The sequence below is a fragment of the Bos grunniens genome, chromosome 13 (assembly GCF_055505025.1).
Source record: "Bos grunniens cultivar Pamir isolate PY7600 chromosome 13, Bosgru_T2T1.0, whole genome shotgun sequence".
Lineage (NCBI taxonomy): Eukaryota > Metazoa > Chordata > Mammalia > Artiodactyla > Bovidae > Bos > Bos grunniens.
In genome coordinates this window covers 22,051,378-22,066,238 of record NC_141177.1, presented here as the reverse complement: position 1 = coordinate 22,066,238, position 14,861 = coordinate 22,051,378, and the positions used below count along the sequence as shown (strand labels likewise).

Sequence of the window (14,861 nt, the reverse complement as noted above, 5' to 3'; positions counted from 1 at the left end):
ACAAAACAAATAATTATATACCATGGCAGGCAGTGATAGGGCTTTGGAGAAATCAAATCATTCTTCCCCTGCCTGAGGAGCACCAAGGAAGCAAGTGTAGCAGTTTCTGATTTATAAAATGAGAGTGAATAAAAATGCTTCTCATTGTGTTTCCGCAGGATTGGAAGGAGGCAGGAGTCTTAAAATTGTTTGACTTCTACTTTCATTGAGCCCCTGTGTTGGACCCAGTGTCAAAAATAGCTGACCTAGACCCAAGGAAGGACGGTGAGTGATGAAGTGCCAGCTCAGAAGAGTTGTATGAATGCTGGAAAGTGAATCATTGTGGGCTGTAGGAGCTGGGAAGATTTCCAAGAAGAAGTAGGCAGGTGGAAAGTGTCTGCCCTTCTGAATCAGAAGATTCCCTAGAGATCTTCACACCCAAACCCTTCACTGTACAGCTGGAAAAGCCAAGGTTCAGAGGGTGGTGAGGGTTTTAAAAAGTCAACAGCAGACCCAGTACTAGAGCTCTGACCTCTTGTCTCCCTGAGTCCAGCTTGTATTTCTCTCCTTTTGGCCACTGTAACCAAGCCCTTTCACACCCCTTGCCTTCCTTGAATTTCACAACCATCTTTGTATGGGTGGGTTATTACACATCTCGCAGCTGCACACTGAGGCTTGCTCCTTGTCCCACAGCAAGTCAGGAGCAAACATGGTCCAGGAGTGCTCAAACTTCCAAACCACAGCTGTTTCTGGATCCTGGAAAAAAAAAAAAAGGCCCTCCACCAAGTTGTGGCCCCAAAAGTCCTCGAAGCACCTTGTCTTTGCCTGGCCTTTGGCTTCCTTCAACTGATGAGGCAGTTAGTTTTCCCTGCAGCCACCTGGCATGGGGAAAGAAGGAGATTCGTTAAGGATTCCTCATTAAGGGTGAATCTGTCGCCAAACCCGGGATGTTTTGTGTAAATACCTTCTGGTTCAGAAACACAGACACAGGCCCTGTGAAGGAAGGAGGAACATTTGCCAAAGGAGAAACAGGGCTCACCAGGCATCCCTGAGGCCTGGACCCTAGGATTATCTCCCCTCCACCTTGGGGCTTAAAGGGGCCTGGACCAGGCTGACCCCTGACCCCTGCCAGATGGGCCTGGATGGGAAAGGGTTGAAGGAGGCTCCAAAATTGGCAGCTTCTTGGCTGTGACTGGCCCTCAGAGGGCACCCCTGGCACTGGCATTGTATGGGAGGGACATAAGCCTTTGAGACAGTCATACCTGGAAGGACTCCTATTTTAGAACCGCTTATGTTTCAGAACCATCAATTTAACAAGTATTTATTGACTGCCTTGGCCCTGTTATAAGAACTCACCATGAGCAAAACCAGATTTGGTCCTTGCCCAAAGCTTTCAGTCTGGTGGGAGAGACACATAATAAATGCGTGAACAATAAAATACATCTTACGTCAGGTGATGGGTGGTAAGCACTATGGAGAAAAGAACAGGGCAAGGTTGTTTTATAGTTGCTAAACTGTGTCTGACTCTGCAACCCCGTGCCGTGCCATGGGCTGCAGTACATCTGACTTTACTGTCCTTCACTGTCTCCTGGAGTTTGCTCATACTCATGTCCATGTCAAGGTAGAGATGGAACGAATGAGGGGTGATGTGAGATAAAGTGGTCGGGGGCGGGGGGTGGCTTCTCTGAAAAGGTGTCATTTATGCAGAGATGTGGAGGAGATGAGAGGCTGAGCCATGTGGATATCTAGGGGACAAGCATTCTACCCAGGGGGAACAAAGGCCCAGAGATGAGCCTTCATTTTGGCGAGTTGCAAGGCCAGTGTAGATGGAACAGAATGAGCAAGAAGGGAAAAACAGGAAGTGAGGACGATAGAGGGAAGGAGGCATTGAAACTATGGAGCTATCGGAGGGGCTATAGGTGCCCTGCTCACACGGCAAGGCCCTCCCTTGAGGTGGCCAGCAGGTACTGCAGCAGGGGCCTGTGGCTTCCAGTTTCTCTCTGCTCATGGATACAGATTGAGCGTGGAATGTGGGTGAGTTAATGCACATAGGAGTGGCCCTCAGCCAAGAAGAGAAAAGAGCTAGTGGCTGCGTACCCCAGCTTGTCTTTCTGTGGGAGACCCATGAAGAGGCTATTACAGTCATCCACGTAGGAGCGGATAGTTGCTGGACAGAGGGTAGCCACAGTGATAGCACTGGTAGGATCCTCAGGGCCTTTGCACACACCCTTCTATCAACCTGGATTCATTTTCTCCCACACCTCTAAATGTATAACTACTACACAACCCCCACTTATCAGCTTGGCGACTCCTCCCAAAATCAAGAGTCCTCCCTCCCTGAGCCCCCAGAGCTTCCTGGGGTACCCTCTCTCTACTTACCACACTATCTTTTTCTCTAATTATCTCCCTCTCCAACTGAGAGCTCCTTGTGGCAGGGATCTTGTCTCTCTTGTTTACTGCTGGGTTCCAGAACACAGGATATTGCCTGGCATACAGTATGCACTCAGTCATGGACTCAACATGAGGCAGAACTTTCTAAAACCCAAAGTATCCAAAGGTGAACAGAACTAACCCAACTGTAACTAGCTTCCCATGCCAAAAGGTGTATCAGGCTGGGCTGCCGTATGGTCAGGATATTATAGACCATGAATCCCTCTGCAATTCATGTAGGAGTGATCCCTAAGTCTTTCTTAACCAGAAAAGTCTACCTGGTCACACTGGGGTGTGCCTCATCTTTAGCAAGCCCTTCCTTCCAGGCCAAAAAGACTGTAACGACTGGGCTTTGGTGTTTGGAGGCAGTAAGAACGACGCTACACCCCTTCCCCTTGGAGACCCTTTTCTGCTTCTGTGTGCTCTTCTTGGCTAAGGGTTCAGTGACCAGCACCCACTTCTCTCCTGAGGTAGGACCACTCTCAGGCTGCTGGGGCCTCCTGGGAGGGTCTTACCTTTCCTTTAAGCTGTGGCTCATCATTTCAGGAGTATGGAAACCCACCTTCTTTGCATGGAATGCTGACAGAAGTGGGGATGGATAACTCTGAGGTATAGCTTAACGCTCTGGAGTTCTCCCTTAGGATCAGGCTGAAGCAGCCACCCACATGATGTCCACAAGCCCTCCCGGGCTTCCTCTTCTTCTCTGTCCTGCCTCCCCTGCCCCCACTCCTTTACGGTCAGAACCCTTCAGCACTGCATCTCACCAGAAAAAGCTAAACTTCTCCCTGAGGCCCTTCAGGCCCTCCCTGATCTGCCTTACCCCTCTGAGCATCTCCCATCTCTCTCCCCACCTCCTGGCTGCTCCTGAAACCAGCCACGTGCGGTCCCACCTCAGGTATTGTGGATTGGCTGCTCCTTCTGCACTTTCCCTCTGAGTCCTCTTGTCTCCCTCCCTCAGGTCCTATAAGTCTTCGCTTAAATTTCACCTTCTTAACAAGGCCTATCTTAAACATTCTATTTAAAAATGCCCCCTCCCCCAGTACTCTTGATCAACTTCCTCTGCTCTGTGTTTTTTCCCCCACGGCATTTGTCACTTTCCAGCATGCTATTGAATGTACTTATGTTTACTGTTAATCTCTCTCTGTTAGAAAGGAAGTTCTGTGAGGGCAGGAATCTTTGTCTCGTTTGCTACTGATGGATCCCCAGTATCTAGAACATTACCTGGCCCACAGTAGGTGCTCAACAAACGTTTCTGAATGAATGAATGAGGAAAAGAGCCAGAATTCTAAGCAAGGCGGATTCTCACTGAGGCCAGGCTCTTAACCCCTATGCTGGAAGTGGTGGAATGGGAGCGGCTGGTCATTCCAGGCCTGTCACTAAGGCAAGGGGATTGGCTTTTGTTCTCAGGTCAGCATGAAGCTACTGGAGGATTTTGAGCAAGCATGGGACATGATTGGGTTTCCTTTGTGAAACCTCTCTGGCTGTAGCGATAGGATGGGATTAAAATGGTGAGTATGGTGTGGTCCTGTGTGTGTGTGTGTGTGTGTGTGTTGGGGATGGGAGAATAATGATGGGGCTTGGAGAGGTGACAGGGCTGTGACTGTACCGGTGTTAGGAGCAGCAGGAAGCTGGCTCAATATCCCAATTTTTCAGGCAGCCTGGGTGGTTGGCCCACAGGCTCTGGTCTGTAAGTGGTCCAGGCCCAGCCTCCCAGCTGCTGACAATGTGCCCCTGTCCCACAGATGTGTTGTTTGCTCTTCAGGGTGGTCCCCAACTCCTCCCTCCACTTCCTTTGTGCCTTGTGGGCTTGGCAGGTGGAGGGGAGGCCGCCACTCCCTCTCCTCTGACCCAGAGAATAATCCCTTATATTCATGTGATTCTCCTCTTGCCCTCTGTCCATCCTCCCATGTCCCCAGGGAATGAAGAAATCTGACTCCCATTGGGCAGTTAAGGACACTGAGGCCCGAAAAGGGCATGGGACCCTCCCAAGGTCATGCAGCCAGATGGGGACGCCAGGTGGGGACCTGCGTCCTAAATCCACACGCCCTGATTTCATCAGGCAACAGATGGTCCCAAGGCTTGACTTGAAAAATCTTAAATGACCTCAAAGAGAATACAAGCCCAGAACATTCCAGGCCTCCCTGAGCTGCTCTTTACTACTACCTTTAATACGAAATCCATTCATTTAAAATTCCATGAATAGATTCTTTTTATTGAAAATGAAAACACGAAAGAGAAAACTAAAGTTCGGTTTTGACATCCCCTGGCCCCGACACCTCAGTTCCCTCTGAAGTCCCAGTTTGGGTGTGTGATGATGTTCATTTAAAGACATAGTTAGGAACCCAGAGAACATATGTAAGACTATCACATGCGTGGCAGGGTAGGAAGATGGGAAGGAGGGCGTCACACACAAATGATCACTCTGCAGCCCGTGTGCTCTTGGACATCTTTGATGGGTATATTTAGATCTCTCCTATTCCCTGACAGCTGCAGAGTATTCTACAGTGTATAAGCACCAGAGTTCATTTGTTTATCTAGTTTTCTAAATTAAAATTTTACATTTACTTTTCACACACTAAAGCACAGATGGTTGACTTAATCTCACCGCTCAGCTCTTAGCACATGGTCATGAGTTAGTCTTCAAAGACCCTCTCTTAAACGTTTATATGATTTTCTCTTTTTCTCCCCACCCCCACTCAATTCTGAGCCCACCCTCTCTACTACTACTACTACTAAGTCACTTCAGTCATGTCCGACTCTGTGCGACCCCATAGGCGGCAGCCCACCAGGCTCCCTCGTCCCTGGGATTCTCCAGGCAAGAACACGGGAGTGAGTTGCCATTTCCTTCTCCAATGCATGAAAGTGAAAAGTGAAAGTGAAAGTTGCTCAGTCGTGTCCGACTCTTAGCGACCCCATGGACTGCAGCCTACCAGACTCCCCCGTCCATGGGATTTTCCAGGCAAGAGTACTGGAGTGGGGTGCCATTGCCTTCTCTACTGTGTGTGATATATGACCTAAAATATTTGTGGTTTCTTGTAAAATACACAGTAGTTTTGTTAAATGTTTATGTGTTTTAAAAATTCTTATTAAGGTATAACACATACAGGAGCACACAAATCTTAAGTATTTTATAGTTTATGAATGTTCAAAAACTGAACACACTGTTGTATCCAGCACTCAGATCAAGCAACAGAACATCAGCAGCCCCCTCCTAGGGAAATCCTCCAAGCCCTCCCATCCACCACCAGAGATAACCGCCACCTTGACGTCTAACACTGCACATGGGTTTTGCTGGGTTTTGGACTTCATACAAATGGAATCACACTGGGTGTGCTCTTTTGTGCCTGGATTTATCTCTGTCGTTGGGTGTAGTTGTGTATGGTGTACACGCAATGCTGTAGCATATTCCATCAGAGGACTACATTGCAATTAAACCAGTCTGCTTTTGGCCCTGCAGTGGTGTGCAGCGTGGGGCTGTTACAGAGTGCAGATATGAACAGTCGTGTGTGTGCCTTTGGGTACATACACATACTTATCATTCCTGTGGCATGAATACCAAGGATTGGGTTGCTGGGTATGTTTAGTTTCAGTAGGTAGTAGACACAGATAATCCACATAATATCATTGTGCTGTTGTGTTAATTTTCCACTTTTTTTTTTTTTCTCATCTCAATGTTCCTTCCATCTGTCCACATCCTCTGTGTATCTCTCGTTCCTGAGAACCCCAGACTTCTTCCATGACATTTCATATGTCTTCCCCCTTGGCTGTGGGTGCTTGAGTTCCCTTTTTCTCTGCACCAGCCACACAGTGCCACAAGAAACACCCTCGTGTGCTGTTGCCTTGACGGAGAGCGTGCACACACTTCTTTTTCCTAAACAATGCCACATTCTCTTCCAGAATGGCTGTGCCCATTTACACTCTTACCAGTGATGCACACCCTTCCCAACATTAGAGACTAAATAACTTCCTAAGGCTTGCTAGCGTGGCGGTCGTAAGTATCACGTTTACTGACCCTTTCTTTTCTGGATAAACACAGTTGTTTTCCATCTTTGGGGTTTAGAAGAAGTGCTGCACTGTTGCTGGGAATGTAAATTGATACAGCCACTGTGGAGAACAGGATGGAGACTCCTTAAAAAAAACTAGGAATAAAACTACCACATGACCCAGCAATCCTACTACTGGGCATATACCCCGAGGAGGCCATAACTGGCAAAGACACATGTACCCCACTATTCGGGCTTCCCTGGTGGCTCAGCAGTAAAGAATCTGCCTGCAATGCAGGAGATGCAGGAGACACTGATTCGATCCTTCAGCTGGGAAGATCCCCTGGAGGAGGGCATGGCAACCACTCCAGTATTCTTACCTGGAGAATGCTGTGGACAGAGGAATCTGGTGGGCTATAGTCCCTGGGGTCACAAAGAGTTGGACACGACTGAAGTGACTTAGCACATGCACGCACCCCAGTACTCACTGCCGCACTATTTTACAATAGCTAAGATATGGAACCATTCATCAACAAATGAATGGATAAAGAAGTGTGGTACATATATACAATAGAATATTAGCCATAAAAAGGAACACATTTGAGTCACTTCTAGTGAGGTGGATGAACCTAGAGCTTATTATACAGAGTGAAGTAAGTCAGAAAGAGAAAAACAAAACACCATATATTAACACATATATGTGGAATCTAGAAAAATGGTACTGATGCATCTATTTGCAGGGCAGTAATAGAGACACAGACATAGAGAACAGACTTTGGGCACAGTGGGTGCAGGAGAGGGTGGGCCAAATTGAGAGTAGCGTTGAAACGTGTACATTACCCTAAAATGGGAAGTTGCTCTGTAACAGAGGAAGCTGAACATGGTCCTCTGTGACAACCTAGAGGGGAGGGATGGGGCTGGAGGTGGGAGGGAGGTTCAAGAGGAAGGGGACATATGTATACTTAAGGCTGATTCATGTTGTTGTATGGCAGAAGCCAACACAATACTGTAAAGCAATTAACCTTCAACTGAAAAATAGAAACTGTAGAAAAAAACATAAAAACTAAAGACATTTTCAAATTAAAAAAAAGAAGTGCTGCAATGACCCTTCAGAGACACATCTCCTGGTACTTGTCTGTGAGTTCAATTTCTGTCTCATCTTCCTCTACTCTCCTTGAACCCAAGTTCCCAAATACTCCCTGACTTGCCCACAGCCTTTACTCAGGCTGTGCTTTCTGCCTGGAATATCCTTTGCTTTCTTTCTCCACTTGTTGAGGCTTACTGTTCTCTTCAGGCCCATCTTCCTAGAAGACCCCATCCCGTCCCTGACCTGATGCCTCAGAAGGGTGGCTCTCCCTCAGGTCTTCTAGAAGGACTCTGGTCCTCCTCTTCTTACTGAGGTTAGGGGCTCTGTGGGCTTCGCCTGCCCAGGATCCTCAGAGGATGCCTCAGGAAAGGTCTGCTGAATGAGTGAGACCATGATTTAATCATGCTTTGCGGGTAATTAAGGGTCCAATCTCTCTCTTCTTTACCAACCAGAACCTTATGAAAGTTGCTCTTTCCACTGGAAAGAGAGTGGAACTTGGAATCCAGACTTCCCTTGTCTTGCATGGGGATGCGTGGCTCAACCCCTCTGTAAAATAGGTGTTGGCACTCACTCTTCCCTCAAGTTCATGGTTTTTGAGTGCCTACACTGTGCAAGGCCCTATGGATCCAACTCTTAAGAGGACAGGCCTAGTCGTGAGTCTCATGGACTTTCAGTCACAAAGATAAGATTGACATTCATGCAGGTACCATTCCTAATTGTGATGAGACTCAAATGAAAATCTCAGAGTCCAGTAAGATTGTATAGAGAGTCTCTCAACCTAAATCAGGGAATAGAGGTAGAGGAAGCTTTCTTAAAAAAGTGACATTTGACCTGGGCCTAAGGATGAGTAGAAATAAACTAAGCAAATAGAGAGATTGTGGTGGGGGGCAGGATAGATCAATTGAAGCAGGGGAAACAGCGAGTGCAAAGGCACTGTGGCAGGAGGGAACCTGCAGGAGGCAATGTGGATGGAGCCCAAGGATAAGGGGAGAAAGGGATAGGGAATGAGTCTGAATAGATAGGCAGGAGCTAGGTCATAATACAGGGCCTAGTGGGCAAAGCAAAGTTGGAAATTGGACTTATTCACTTAATTAATAATTATTTGGTCAGCTTCCATTTGCCAGGGCTGTGCTCTAACAGCGAACAAAACAGACAAGGCCCTTGTTCCCACAGAGCTCGCAGACTAGGGGCAGATAGCATCCAGCAGAGGAGAAATGCTAACCTTCAGAGGGGCCCTACTATGTGCCAAGAGCTGTGCTAAGGACTTCCCCTGCACTACCTCACTGATCTTCACCACCACATTTTATCGATGAGGAAACAGGCTTAGCAAGTCTGAACAATTTATCCATCTGCAAGGTGTCTTGAGGACTTACTGAAGTCCATTTTAAAAGGCCTTTTATGAGCACTTTTACTCAATGCTGATGTGTGTGGGATAAATTAGTATAGTCCCTACAGGGGGCATCTATCAAAATTACAAACACACCTACTGCTCAATCAGCAAGGCCATTTATTCTACAGATATCCAAAATGGTGTGTCCACAACGTCGTTCACTGACGTACTGCTACAAGCTGCTGACAACCCAGTTGCCCACCACGTGGGGGTTGGTGAAGTGGATTACGGCACATCAAAGCAATGGAAGACTGGGATGCCACAAAAAGAACAGGCGTGCTCTCTGTGCACTGAAGTAAGCCAGCCTCCCAAATCACTGTCGTGAAAAAAGGCACAGTACAAAACTGTGTACAATTAAGCTATGATTTGCTTCAAAATGGTGAAGGACAATATAAAGATAAAGTTGGGGGGGGTTGGAATAAGGAAAGAAGGAAGGAAGGGGAAACTTGCGTGCATCCAGGAAGAACCTTGGAGCACAAGATAGGAGAGAGACATGTGTTCCTTTGTACCTTTGGATGTCGAGTCATGTGAATGTATTAACTATGTGATAAATAAATAAACACAATTACATTTGTTTAAAGGACTTCCAGATTCCTTTGGAGAAGAAAGTGATGTTGGGACAGATTGTTGAAGTGACGATGTCTTTTAGTGACTGAATGAGGAAACTGAGGCCCAGAGAAGTGCGGTGAGTTCCTTAAGGTCACGAAGCAGGTAATGGCAGAACCAGGATGGGCTGTCACCTGAATTGTTAGACTGTGCCCTTTCATGTCATAGCTGGTTCAGGATCACTAAGCATTTATGTGCCAAACTCTGCTAAGTGCTGAGGATACAGAGGTGAACAATATGGGTGTGACTGCTGCCTCCACAGGTCTTATACTCTAGATAAGAAACATACATGTTGTGTAGTGATAAATGCTGTGAATGAAAAGTAAGGCAGGCGAGGGGACAGAGTGTTAGGGGAAATGATGAGGAAAACCCCTCTGAAGAGGCAGTATTTTAGAAAAGAGAGAGATAGAGACTTGTGAACACCTAGGGGAGCAGCAGGAACAAAAGCTGGGTGGGAACGAGAGGGTGGATGTTAAAGGAATAGCAAAGAGTGTGGCTGGAACTGAATGTGAGAGGGAAGGAAAGAGGTGAGGTCAGGGAGGCGGGCCTGAAGACTGTAGGCAGGGCTGAAGACTCAGACACAAAGCGAGGAAGGAAGTAGTCAGAAAGTTCTAAGCAGAATGGGGTCTGATGAAATTTCCCTTTTCTAAAGCCCCCTTCCCCCACCCCCCACCGGAGACTTTCCTGATGGTCAAGTGGTTAGGATTCCACCCTCTCAATGCAAGGGGCTAGAGTTTGATCCCTGGTCAGGGAACTAGATCCTGCTTACCACAGCTAAGACCCAGCGCAGTCAAAAAAAAAAAAATATATATATATATACACATGTATACATCTGTTAAAAAATAAAACAAAAAGGCCCCTCTGGCTAATGGTGAAAATTGATCAATAGGTGGAGGAAGAAGGGCTGTGGGGTACCCAGTGAAGGCTGGTGTGGTCCAGGTATCCAGGAGAGAGGTGACAAGGCTAAAAAGTCTGGGGTGGGGTGTTGGGGACCAAAAGGCAGTCTTTGCAGCTGCACGAGCGGGTTGGATGAGATAGTCTCCTTAGGGCCTTTCCGGCGCTGACATCTTGTAATTTGGTCAAATTACCTCAGCATACACTGACTAGGTGCAGGGAAGCTCCTGTTTTTCTTTTCTTGCAATCTCTTAGAAGCTGAGTCTAGACAGAGCCCCGTGATCTGAGGCTCAGAGCAGAGACTTCTGCCCGCCCCCATCACTGCCAGTCCCACTCCTATCCCCACCTCCCAGGGACAGATGGGTGGGCAGCAGGAGGCAGCTGGGCCTCGATGCCTGCAGGGCCCCAGGGGAGGGATTTATCTGAGCGTTCATAACCCCTCTCTGCCTTCCAGATCTTGAGTTAAAAGCCCCAAATGTCACAGCCCCAAGGGACAAAGATTGGAGGGTGCCAGAAAAGGGGAAGGACAAGACGCTTTTCTGTTTCTGTCTGTAGTTACCCACGTGGGGGCAGGGACCTCAGGTGCTGAGAACTCCCAGCTCTGGGAGCCGGAAGCCATTTGAGCTGAGGCTGAAAACTGGTGGCTTTCAGGCCGTGTCTGACCCACTGACCTATTTATTTGGCCTGAAAAGTGTTTGAGAAAAAAATGGAGCCAAGGTTTAAAAATCAAGAGATTTCACAATAAAATCTGGATTTCTGGCTTCTCTTGAATAATTGGAAAATGTGACCATACTGGGCGCCTATTCCCATATGACAGCACTCAGCAGTAGCTGACTAGCAGCTGTCCCCATTATTATTTCATTTTATTAATAGGTAAATACATTCACATGATTCAAGAAATTATAAATAGTTATATAATAAAGTCTCCCTCCCATCCTTGTTTCCCTTCTGCCCAGTGCTCCCCAGTAATCTCATTTCTGTAGACTTCCGAAGTTTCCTTATGCATATGCAAACAATTACAAATATAAATTATTAGTCCCACTTTTCACCTGTTCTGTCCATTGCTTTTCCTTATGAACATCTCTCTATATTAGGAGACAGAGTGCTTAAAAAGCCCCTTTACTGCCATATGCCATTCTGTTGTCAGGAAGTCCACAATTTATTTAGTCAGCCACCTACTGATGGGCAAGTGGGTCATTCCCAATTTTGCTTGTTATAAACAATGCTGTGTCAATTATCTCATGCATAATTTGCACAGGAACTAAGGAATGGTATTAGAAACTGGTCCAAGCAGAGGGTGTGGTTGACACGAACTGAGCTCTTGGCTAATTGAGGAAATGTGATAAAAGCTGTTCCCAAGAGTGATTCCCACCAAACCCAGAGTCTATGTCCTTGGGCACAAAGAAAAAGTTCTCATATTTGCTTCTGCCACTTGTTATGTGTACTTCTCTCTCTGTTTACAGTGTCCCTGTAAAATGAAAGAACTTAGGGAACTGGGTGAGATGTCAAAGGACCTACCTACTTCTGACCAGCTCTGGTCCACCTTCTGCCTCCACATCAGCCAGGCCCAGCCTCACTGTAGCCCTTGAATGAGCCTGGCTCAGTCCCATTGGAGAGCCTTTGCCTAAGCTGTTCTGCCTCAGCCCCCAGTGGAACACCACCCCTGTACTTCCTTATTGGTCTCAGTCTGAATCCCTGATCTCTGATCTCAGGCCACTCAGAACACACCAGTCCAAACTCATTCAGGGCAGCGTCCCCACTATAGCACCACCGACAGGTGAGTCTCTTCCATCTGACCCACACTCTAGGCACCCCACCTGTTCCCTATGCCACTCCAGGTACCTGAACTAGAGTTCTTGAATGCCAACTCTGCTACTTCCTAATTAATGGTCTTGGGTAAATGACAGGACCTCCCTGAGTCCCAGTTTCCTCACCCCCTCCAAAATGGATGGTCTGAAGATAACATGTGGTAATTTTGGTAGATTTCTTAACACAGCTTCTGACATACAGAAAGGTTTATAGTCACACAGGTCACTGCCCTTTTCTGAATCAGTTACTTTGTTTATAAAATACAGAGAATAGCAGAACCTATTTCACAGGGCTGGTCATTCATACTTTCATTCAATGATTTTTACAGAATATCTGTTGAATGCCAGGAACAGTGATTTGTTAGTGAAGAAAATAGATGAATTATTCCAACTCTGGTGGGACTCCCAGGCAATTCCAAACAGGCAGACATAAAAAGATAAATTTCCAGTGCACTGGTGTTAAGAAGGAAAAGACTAAAGTGTCATGGAAGCTCTTAACAAGGGAGGGTCAGGGATATTTCTCTGAGGGATAGGGACCAGGGCACAGCTGGGTGGGAGATTCAGGAGGGCTTCCAGAGGGAGGCAACACCCCAACTAATGATGAGCATTAATTATCTTCACCACAGCCCTAGGAGGAAGGCATTGGTTATCCCCCATGTCTATCATGTTACTTTCTTTTCTGAAGCTAAGAGAAATTGAGTGACTTTCCCAAGGTCACAGAACCAGGAAGGAGTGAGAAGGTTTGGAACCAAGGTTTCCTGACTCTAGAGTCTCAGATGCAAAAGTGTGTCTTCTAATGCCTGTTTTAACAGGCTGATCCTGGGATGTGGAGAAGCATGGAAGGTAGAGGGCCTGTCTTCATTGGGTGGGGCCAAGAACCTGACTTTGTCAGGCCCTATCAGACACATGTAGAACTGGCCCAGGGCCACAGTTGGGTCTGGGGTCAGATCTTCCCTCTGCTCTTGGTTCTGTGCGCCCCATGAATCTCCCTACCTAGGGTCGTAGAGGAGAAAGGAAGAGACACTGCTCTTGTTTAATCACATTGGGATTCTGACTCCCCTCCAGCCCAACCCATCAAAACTCCTACCAGTCTACACAGGCCCATGGGGAGTTTGTCAGCTTTGTATCCAGCTTGAAAAACTCCCTTAATCCCTAACTCTTCCTCCTCCACATTCAGCGTTGGACAACAGCTGCCACTCCAACCTCCTGAACATTGCTGGGACCAAAACAGTCCCTGGATGTGAAAGGGATGCTGGGCTGAAGGGCTGCAGATGGCTGGGGCTTCCCAGCCCAAGGCAGCTGTCTTCCCTTCATCTTCCCTTTCTTGCCACTCTGAAGCAGGGCAATTGTCAAACCTCCTTTCCTCCCCTCCTCTCTCCTCCCTTTCTCACCTAATTCTTATCCTCCCCTTGGAAGGTAGAAAGGTTCTTATTCTGGAACTGGATGATGGCTTTGAATTTGACTTGGTGTTTACTAACTGTAAGCACTTTGTGTGATTCCACACACGCAAATAACTTTCTCTGTGAGTCAGTTTCTTCATCTGTAAAATGGGAGGAAAACAAACACTGTCTCACAAATTGTAAGGTTAAAGAGTTAGTAAATGTACAGTGTTTGGAATGGTCCTGAGCAAAGAGAAACTGCTACATGAGTCTTTGTATCATAGATACCCTGGTACATCCAATCTGAACAAAGCAGGGTGAGATGGGCTGGGGAGCTAGGGATACCCAGGACATATGAGGGACCCTACTTCTCTCCTGGATTACTGTTACCCCTCTCTCTCTCTGTCTCTGGTCTCTCCATCCCCAGGCTGCTTCCCTCTAAGCAATTCTCTCCTCTGGCTGCAAAATGTTTTTTTCCAAATACTGATTTGATCATATTACTTCTCTGCTCAAATTCTGCAATGGTTGCCCATTGCTTCTGGCCTTTTAGGACTGCATCCCTTGGAACTCTCTAGTCCCCATCTTTCTTAGCTTTCCACCTCCTCGGATCTGTGACCCAGACTTCCTTGAAAACATGCCCTCCAGTCTCATGCCTCTAGGCCTTTGCATTTGCTCTTTCCTCCACCTGGCGTTTCCTCCCATCCCTTTCCCTCTGATTTTGCCCCCTTCCCAGCCTCTATTTAACTAAGGCTGTGGCCAGATGAAGGCAGTCCCTGGGGGAGGACAAGGGAGAGTGGGAAGAGACAGCAAGTCTCAGAGCTGCAGTTTACTCAGCTTCAAAGCAGTAAGAAAAAGACAATAAGAAAAGAGACCTCTCAAGATCAAAGAAAGGCATGGAACAATATGTGAACACTTTGGAAACTAGGAAGTGGTGTGTGAGCACGGAGTGATTACTAATGGGTTATCGGGGTGCCCGCCTAAAAAGTCCCTTGTTTTCAAAGTCCCTGGTCCCCTACCCTCTTCAGACCCTGACCACCAAAGGTAAACAGAGGAGATGAAGAGGAAAGGATGGAGAAAGGACCGGTGAAGACAAGAGGAATGAAGGAAGTGGAGTGGGGAGGGGGGCCGAGAGGCAGAAAGCATGTGGCTGGAGCCCCACGCCTCTGAGGAAGGAAGGAGAGGGTGACCTGGGATGCTCTCCCCACCCCTCCCCCTCTTCATTCCCCGGAGGTCTGCCCCCATCCAGCCACAGCCCAGGCGGGGTGGGGGAAGGCAGGGGCGGCGCCGAGGGTAATGAATAATTGA

At 47.4% G+C, this 14,861-nt stretch overlaps 2 long non-coding RNA genes across 2 annotated transcripts in view; one reads left to right on the top strand and one right to left on the bottom strand.

The window, feature by feature from the left end:
- Nucleotides 1–91: 91 nt before the first annotated feature.
- Nucleotides 92–9,449, top strand: LOC147360426 (uncharacterized). The gene is made up of 2 exons (XR_015139154.1): nucleotides 92–264; nucleotides 8,998–9,449. It is a non-coding gene; the product is annotated as an uncharacterized LOC147360426 (long non-coding RNA).
- Nucleotides 335–14,861, bottom strand: part of LOC147360424 (uncharacterized) — a 52,752-nt gene continuing 38,225 nt past the window's right edge. Inside the window, exon 2 of the long non-coding RNA XR_015139157.1 lies at nucleotides 335–857. This is a non-coding gene — a long non-coding RNA (uncharacterized LOC147360424). The remainder of the gene's footprint in view (nucleotides 858–14,861) is intronic.